Source organism: Bos indicus x Bos taurus, chromosome 14 (assembly GCF_003369695.1).
Source record: "Bos indicus x Bos taurus breed Angus x Brahman F1 hybrid chromosome 14, Bos_hybrid_MaternalHap_v2.0, whole genome shotgun sequence".
In the NCBI taxonomy this organism is placed as follows: Eukaryota; Metazoa; Chordata; class Mammalia; order Artiodactyla; family Bovidae; genus Bos; species Bos indicus x Bos taurus.
Window position 1 is genome coordinate 34,105,458 of NC_040089.1, and position 9,418 is coordinate 34,114,875.

Here is a 9,418-nt window from a genome sequence, read left to right on the forward strand (position 1 = left end):
TTGTTGTTGTTCAGTCGCTTAGTCGAGTCCGACTCTGTGACTCCACGGACTGCAGCACACCAGGCTTCCTTGTCCATCACTATCTCCTGGAGTTTGCTCAAACTCAAGTCCATTGAGTAGGTTATACCATCCAACCATCCCTTCCTCTGTTGCCTCCTTCTCCTGCCCTCAATCTTTCCCAGCATCAGGGCCTTTTCCAATAAGTCGGCTGTTCACATCAGGTGTAAGTATTGGAGCTTCAGCTTCAGCATCAGTCCTTCCAGTGACTGTTCAGGGTTGATTTTCTTTAGGATTTCCTTTAGGATTGATTGCAATCCAGGGGACTCTAAAGAGTCTTCTCCTAGGAGCAATAACCGTGGGCAAGTGTGGCCAGGGTCCCCAGGCAGGCCCCTCTGCGCTCACATCCACCTACACTCGCGCCCTTACAGGCTGGGACTCGAGTCCCGGGGTCGCGCCCATGACTCTCGGCTTCCAGTTGCCATGAGCCGAGGCTGGCCGAAAGCGGCGTCCAACCCCTAGGACCGGATGGACATTTGTCCCTGACACCTCGTGGGGAGCGGGCATCGCCCCCTCAGGGCTCAGATCCGGGTGGGCTCGGGGCCCGTGCCGCTCCCAAGGTTTGGGGGGCGGGGGAGATTGTTGAACCCTCTCGGGGGCTTTTTACTTCTCCAGCATCTTTCACTGTCGGAGAACCGGCCCGCGCGCCGCCCGGCGGTCTCTACCCCCGGGGAAGGCACGCCACCTCCGACGCGCGGGGCTTTTCAGACCCAAACCCGGCGCTCAAAGGCCGCATTTTTATTCTTCTCGCCGGCTATTGAGGGAAAGAAAGAAACACTTAGACCCATTCACATTCACACGAGGAAGCATCTAGGGTGGGGGAAACCTTGGTCAGTCCCGGTGACCTTGGGTCAGGTTTCTCGCCGCCCCAGCCGCGGCTTCCTCTTGGCAAAATGGGGAGAGCCTGAGCGCAGCGGTGCGGGCTGGAAGGAGAGACGGAGATCCTAATGCACGGCTTGGCCTCCACTGTGTCACTAAACCTGGAGGGAAGGAAAGGAGGCGGCATCCATCCGGCCGAGAGAGGCCACCAGAGGTCCTAAAGTCGGTGGAGAGAGAGGAGGCCTGCGGCGGAGTAGGGCTTCCTCCGTGACCCACCCCACTTACCAAAGCAGCCACGATGCGGCTGGCGCCCTCTCCTCGAGCCCCGGGGACCTGACCTTGTAGCCTTCGCCGCACGCGAGGCAGTGCGGGGGGCGGGGGGTGGGGTGGGGAGGAAGGCTAGCTCAGGGCCCCGGGTCTTCCAGGGCGCGGGCTGTGCGCGCCCGGCTGCTTCTCCAAGCCGCCTGCCACGCCCACATTCGGGGCCAGATCACCTCGCCAGCGCGACGCGGTTGGTGTCGCCCGCGCAGCCCTGGGTCCTGACTCATTTCGTAGTCGCCGGGACGATCGGAGAGGTGGGCGGTGTGTGGTTTCCTCAACAGGGCTAGGGTGACAAGGAGCCCAGGATTTCCTTCCGCTCCTGGTTCTAGACTCTCTGCCTCACTTGGGTTCTTAAGATCTTGGCTGATAGGTGAAAGGTATCCGTCGGATCTTGTCCAAGGAGCCTCTGGGGAGGATATTGTACTTGGAAATGCAGAATAAATTCTGCCCTCTTCCTTCCGGAGGCAAGCACATCCCAGGACCCCCACGACCTCCCTCATTTACTGTGTCTTCCTTCCTCCCAGACCTCACCCTAGGATTTAAAGACTGATGAGCCTGTATTTGGGTGGTCCCTGGGTGTTAGGTCCTCAAGGGACCATTTTTTAGTGCAGTTGCTCACTGGTTGTAGCTTTAATTTAACCTTCTCAAGGTGAACCTTACCTTATAAGTGAACCTTATAAGTCTTGTTCTGCAAAGATTCTAGATTTTAAAATATTTTTTAAAATGTGTTTTGAATTATAAGCTTGCCTGTTTACATAGTTTAGAGATATTGATAAAAATAAAAGTGAAAATCCCCACCCACCCCTCATCCCTACTCTGTAGAGGTGAAACTGATCAACGATTTGGTTTATTCTCTACCTCCACTATTTTTTTAAAAACACCAAACTTTTATTTGTGTTTATATATGGAGGATTAAAAAAAAAATACTGGGATTAACTTTTCTCATTAACCATTAGTTTTGTTACTAACAGTATATTTGTGTTGTTGTTAGTTAGTCCCTAAGTCATGTCTGACTCTTTTGCGACCCTATAGACTGTAGCCGGCCAGGCTACAGGGATCAAACCAAGTCTCCTGCATTGGTAGGCAAATTCTTTATCACTGAGCCCCCAGAGAATCTTATAATAGTTGCATGGTGCAGAAATTAATTTTATGAGTGTACCCTTAATTTTTTCAGTATCCTCTTACAAAGGTACTTAAGTTGTGACCAGTTTACTGGTCACACTTCGAGCTGTTACTTCCGGGATCATTGTTATAGAGATACGTATTTGTGCTATTGTGCCTACAGAATTAATACCCAGGTGCTAAATCCCTGGATCAACAGGTATCAACAGTGAACATTTTTATAGGTACATGAAGCCATTACCAATTTATGCCTCTATCAACAATGGGTGTGAGTGCCCTGTGTCTCCACACCCTCACCTAACACTGAATATGGCCAGTCCATTAAAGCAGGGGTCCCTGACCTCTGGGATCTAATGCCTGATCGTCTAAGGTAGAGCTGATGTAATAATAATAGAAATAAAGTGCACAATAAATGTAACGTGTTTGAAAATGAACCATTTCCCCCACTCCCAGTGGAAAGATTGTCTTTCAGGGAACTGGTCCATGGTGCCAAAAAGGTTGGGGACCACTGTATTTAAAGCTGCCATCTCTCACATGGAAAGTGTATCTTATTCTAATTTGCTTTTTAGTCATTTACCCAACAGAATCCCTGAATACCTTGCTGTCGATGTGCTGGTCACAGAGAATACAGTTGTGAGCAAACCAGCTCTGTCCAGCCGTGGTCCCCAAAGCAGTCTTATGAGGATGATACATATTTGTGTGAATACTTGATGAATGTGTAACTATAAGCTGCGATCCAGTGAGAGCAAAGAAGAAAGTATAAAGAAGCAATGTAAGGAAAGAGGAGCATGTCCTGACTTGGGCTGAGAGGACAGGGATGGTTCCCCTGCTCCAGAAAGTGTGAAAGATCTGAAATTAACTAGGTGATGAGAGCAAGTGGTCATCACGTGTGATTCCAGGTCAGTGGAACACTTGGTGCCGAGGCTCTGACACCTGGAAGGCATGTGACTCACTATAGTTCATGCTAATCCTGAGAGTTTTAAGGCAAGAATTCAAGTTGGCTGCTGCCTCCTCCTTGGAATTCCTCTTATTATCTGTTAGAGATTTCTCTGCCCACAGTGGGGCAGTTGGTCTTCCAGCATCTCTTTTGTTCATAATGACAGCAAGAATTCTTTCTGCTGCTGCTGCTGCTAAGTCACTTCAGTCGTGTCCGACTCTGTGCGAGCCCATAGACGGCAGCCCACCAGGCTCCCCCGTCCCTGGGATTCTCCAGGCAAGAACACTGGAGTGGGTTGCCATTTCCTTCTCCAATGCATGAAAGTGAAAAGTGAAAGTGAAGTCGCTCAGTCATGTCTGACTCTTAGCGACCTCATTGACTGCAGCCTACCAGGTTCCTCCGTCCATGGGATTTTCCAGGCAAGAGTACTGGAGTGGGCAGGGGGGACCTTTTTTATGGAAAGGCATAGAGAACATCTGGGGCTGTCCAGGTGTTTAATTTGAAAAATCACTAACTTGATTAGAGTCTAACTCTGTTTTTCTTCTCTAACCTTCTCCAACACTATCTATCCCACTCTAGCTATGAAGTATCAATTCTCTGACTTCTGGCTTAAGGCTGTTCATTAAAAAATGAGGATGATGTGACAAGAGTGTCTATTGATCTACCCCAGATTGTTGCCTGGAAGCAATTTTTAAAATCCTCAATGAATTTGCTTAAAAAATAAATAAAAAATTGAATTGGTGTCCGGTCGGTCTTCACCTGTTAAATAAAACAGGTATTGCCCTCAGTAAGGACTCTACCATGTTGTGTGCTTTCTTTAGTCCCTGTTCTGTTTGACTGACCCCAGGAATACATAGACTGATCTCAAGATCCTTTCAATCAACTCTTCCTATTCAGCCGTGAGCATCTGAAGGAACTGTTAGTCCACATGCTAGATTACAGAGTGCCTGAAGAACTATGGACGGAGGTTCGTGACATTGTACAGGAGACAGGGATCAACACCATCCTCAAGAAAAAGAAATGCAAAAAAGCAAAATGGCTGTCTGAGGAGGCCTTACAAATAGCTATGAAAATAAGAGAAATGAAAAGCAAAGGAGAAAAGGAAAGGTATGCCCATTTGAATGTACAGTTCCAAAGAATATCAAGGAGAGATAAGAAAGACTTCCTCAGTGATCAGTGCAAAGAAATAGAGGGAAAAAAATAGAATGGGAATGACTAGAGATCTCTTCAAGAAAATTAGAGATACCAAGGGAACATTTCATTCTAAGATGGGCACAATAAAGGACAGAAATGGTATGGACCTTACAGAAGCAGAAGATATTAAGAAGATGTGGCAACAATAAACAGAAAAACTATACCAAAAATATCTTAATGACCCAGATAATCACGGTGGTATGATCACTCACCTAGAGCCAGATATCCTGGAATGTGAAGTCAAGTGGGCCTCAGGAAGCATCACTACGAACAAAGCTAGTGGAGGTGATGGAATTCTAGCTGAGCTATTTCAAATCCTACAAGATGAAGCTATGAAAGTGCTGCACTGAATATGCCAGCAAAATTGGAAAACTCAGCAGTGGCCACAGGACTGGAAAAGGTCAGTTTTCATTCCAATCCCAAAGAAAGGCAATGCCAAAGAATGCTCAAACTACTGCACAATTGCATTCATCTCACACGCTAGTAAAGTAATGCCCCAAATTCTCCAAGCCAGGCTTCAACAGTACATGAACCCAGAATTTCCAGATGTACAAGCTGGATTTAGAAAAGGCAGAGGAACCAGAGATCAAATTGCCAACATCTGTTGGATCACTGAAAAAGCAAGAGAGTTCCAGAAAAACATCTATTTCTGCTTTATTGACTATGCCAAAGCCTTTGACTGTGTGGATCACAACAATCTGTGGAAAATTCTTCAAGAGATAGGAATACCAGATCACCTGACCTGCCTCTTGAGAGATCTGTATGCATGTCAGGAAGCGACAGTTAGAACTGGCCATGAAACAACAGACTGGTTCCAAATAGGAAAAGAAAGAAAGAAAGTGAAGTCACTCAGTTGTGTCCAACTCTTTGTGATCCCATGGACTGTAGTCTACCAGGCTTCTCTGTCCATGGGATTTTCCAGGCAAGAGTACTGGAGTGGGATGCCATTTCCTTCTCCAGGGGATCTTCCTGACCCAGGGATCGAACCCAGGTCTCCTGCATTACAGGCAGATGCTTTACCCTCTGAGCCACCAGGGAAGCCCAAATAGGAAAAGAGTACATCAAGGCTGTATATTGTCACCCTGCTTATTTAACTTATATGCAGAGTACAACATGAGAAATGCCTTGCTGGATGAAGCACAAGCTGGAATCCAGATTGCCGGAAGAAAAATCAATACCCTCAGATATGCAGATGACACCACCCTTATGGCTGAAAGCGAAGAAGAAATAAAGAGCCTCTTGATGAAAGTGAAAGAGGAGAGTGAAAAGTTTGGCTTAAAGCTCAACATTCAGAAAACTAAGATCATGGCATCTGGTCCCATCACTTCATGGCAAATAGATGGGGAAACAGTGGAAACAGTGACAGACTTTATTTTTTTTGGCTCCAAAATCACTGCAGATGATGACTTCAGCCATGAAATTGAAAGACGCATACTCCTTGGTTATGACCAACCTAGACAGCATATTAAAAAGCAGAGATATTACTTTGTCAACAAAGGTCCATCTAGTCAAAGCTATGGTTTTTCCAGTAGTCATGTATGGATGTGAGAGTTGGACTATAAAGAAAGCTGAGTGACAAAGAACTGATGTTTTTGAACTGTAGTGTTGGAGAAGACTCTTGAGAGTCCCTTGGACTGCAAGGAGATCCATCCAGTCCACCCTAAAGGAAATCAGTCCTGAATATTCATTAGAAGGACTGATGCTGAAGCTGAAGTTCCAATACTTTGGCCAGCTGATGTGAAGAACTGACTCATTGGAAAAGACCCTGATGCGGGGAAAGATTGAAAGCCAGAGGAGAAGGGAAGGACGGAGGATAAGATGGTTGGATGGCATCACCGGCTCAGTGGACATGAGTTTGAGTAAACTCCAGGAGTTGGTGATGGACAGGTAGGCCTGGTGTGCTGTAGTCCATGGTGGCGCAAAGAGTTGGACATGACCGAGCAACTGAACTGACTGATGGAGATGATGGAAGTCAAGGAAACTGGGATTATGGCTTCCTTGTACCAGCTTAAATTTTGAAGTTCTTCATATTAGTCATAAAAGACTGACCACTGAATATGAAATTAAAGATTTAATTACATTTGCTGCCTCGTCCTGCTTTCCCCATTTGTTTTTTTATTTTTCTAATTTTGACCACAACCCGTGGCATGTTGGATTTTAGTTCCCTGACCAGGAATGAAATCCATGTCCCCTGCCTTGGAAGGCAGAGTCTTAACCACTGGATCACCAGGGAATTCTTGCTCCTTTGTTTTAAGTTGCTTCAAGAATGGACAATTTGGTCCTATTGGAAGCTCCTCAAAGAGGTCACTTGGTAAACTGTGTCACTTTTTTAAGATATGCACAAGAATTTAGATTGCACTGAGAATTTATCGGCACATAAGAAACAGGTTTTGAGCCTACTGGAGCTGTGGGCTTGGACCCAGCAAGACCACCCCATGCAAATTGATAATGATCTGCCAGAAGTTTTGCTTGTGCACAGCCCCATGCTGTCTCTGACCACAGACCTAACAACTGCAGCCCTGAAGACTGAAGCATTGGAGATTTTTTTTTCCCCTCATAAACCAATTCTCAGGGACATAAAGCTGGGTTGAAAGGATAACAGACTTCATAGGGTTTTTAGATGATTAGCCAAGGCAAATTTCATCTACTGAGGGACACTGGCAGGACAAGACTTTAAGCTTGCCAGTCCTTTGGACCTCCTGGGCTTCTGTTCATTGTCTATTCTTTGCTCGTTACTCCATTTTAGTTAATGACACCTTGTAAGATGGGAAAAGCTAAGTTTAGATCAAGAGTATTGTTTCATCAAGAGTTTTTAGAAATATAGATCTAATCAGAAAATGGACATTTCAGTGGGTGGTACCTAATTTTCCTGATAGAGTTAGGAACATCAATGACATTGGCACTCAGACCTACTGTGTGACTTGTCTTTCTTTTTTTTGGGCCAGGAACCTTAGGTGGAGAGATGCAGGGTGAGTCATTAGGTGCTCAAATTCAGAGTCTGGGTACGTGGTTGGGACTTGCAGCTAAATCTCCATGGGGCTTCCAAATTGTGGAAGGCTTCCCCCTCAAATAAAGCAACTTGTGAGAATGCCCCACATGTAATCCTAAAATAGCTTCTCATTAGGGGAAATAATGGAGAAGGCGATGGCACCCCACTCCAGTGTTCTTGCCTAGAGAATCCCAGGGACGGCAGAGCCTGGTGGGCTGCCGTCTATGGGGTTGCACAGAGTTGGACATGACTGAAGCGACTTAGCAGCAGCAGCAGCAGCAGCAGCAGGATGAGATATCAGAAGTGGAATGACTTTCAGAAGTGGAATGACTTTGATTAATTGATTTCTCAAGGCCATGGTTGATATAAGTGAGGTAAGGTTCTGACTGAAGAAGGAAATGATACTCAAAACACAAAACTTTGCACAGTTGTAAGCAAGTAACTGATAGGGTTGCTCTGATTCAATCTTGTCCGACTAATGAGGGTTAGGATTCACAATCACAGTAGTCAAAGCTATAAGTCAAAAAAGTTATATATGCTTTATATATATATATAAACTTGAGGCTATTAAAAAATATTTATTTATTTATGGCTGTGCTGGGTCTTCATTCCTTCCAGTGGGCTTTCTCTAGTTTCAGCGAGCAGGGTCTACTCTCCAGTTGCGATGCGCGGGCTTCTCACTGCATTGGCTGCTTTTGTTGTGGATCACAGGCTCTAGGTGCTTGGGCTCAGTAGTTGCTGCTCGTGGGCTCTAGAGCACCTGCTCAGTAGTTGTGGCTCACAAGCTTAGTTGCTCCGTGGCATATGGAATCTTCTTGGACCAGGGATTGAACTCGAGTCCCCTGCAGTGGCAGGAGGATTCTTATTCACTGCACCACCAGGGAAGTCCATAAATGCTTTTAATATTTAAATAAGATAGAAAATAAACAAAATAAGAATTCAAGATAATCTAGAAAAAGAACAACTAAATACCCTTAATGAAATCAGGAAGAAAGAATGCATAAAAAATAAAACCCAACTGCATAGATTGAAAAACTAAAAATAGTTGGATTGATGTATAAATCCGAGAGCTGCTTCTTTGAAAAGATCATTAGAATAGACAAACTTCTGGCAAGAATGACCAAGGGGAAAGGGGGGAAAATATACAGCAATGAGAAAGAGGAAGAAAATATAACCATAGATAAAGATAAGACTGAAATAACTATTAGAGGAGTCCACGTTAATCATTATGTCAGGGAAAGACAGATAAAGATAGAGAACTTTCAGAGCCTGCTCTCACATTTGTAGGAATAAAGATGGCCAATAAATGGGACACTGAAATCTAATCATATATTAAAAATTGATCGTAGAGGATCTCCTCTTATCCTTGAAGGGTTAATTGCCGCCGGAATTGCCCTTCTCCTGTGAACTATAGAAACAGGACAAAGTATTTAAATCAACTGCTTTGAAATGTTAAGCAACAGGCAGCAACAGACCTTGATTCCTAAGGAGCTGAGTGCTTGAGCTCACTACCTTACTGAGGACCTTCCAGGATGTAGATCCAGGAAGGAGAACCCCAAACCAAGCCCAACAGTCTTGCTGAGTTGAAGATACGGAGATCAGCAAGGTAGGTAGGATTGTGGGGCCGGATACCAAAGGGGGAACTGCATAGAAAGAGAGTTCCAGAGATCTGCAGAGGGATCTCCTCGCCTCTGGGACTGAGTAGTGGCCTGTGCAGATTAGAGGAAACTATGAGGCAAGGGAAAGAACCCTAGAAAGTGGTAGGACAGATGATTCCAGGGTTACACAGAGCCGAGTATACATCACATCCCAACCAGTCAGAGAAGACAGACCACACACCAGGCATTAGCTGAGTACACGGGGCATTAGTTGAGTCCTTAGAGGACCTGAATAGTAGAGGGAAATTAACTCTAAAGGCTTCTCTGGGCTTCTCAGGTGACACTAGTGGTAATTTTGGGACTTCCCAGGTGGTCCAGTGG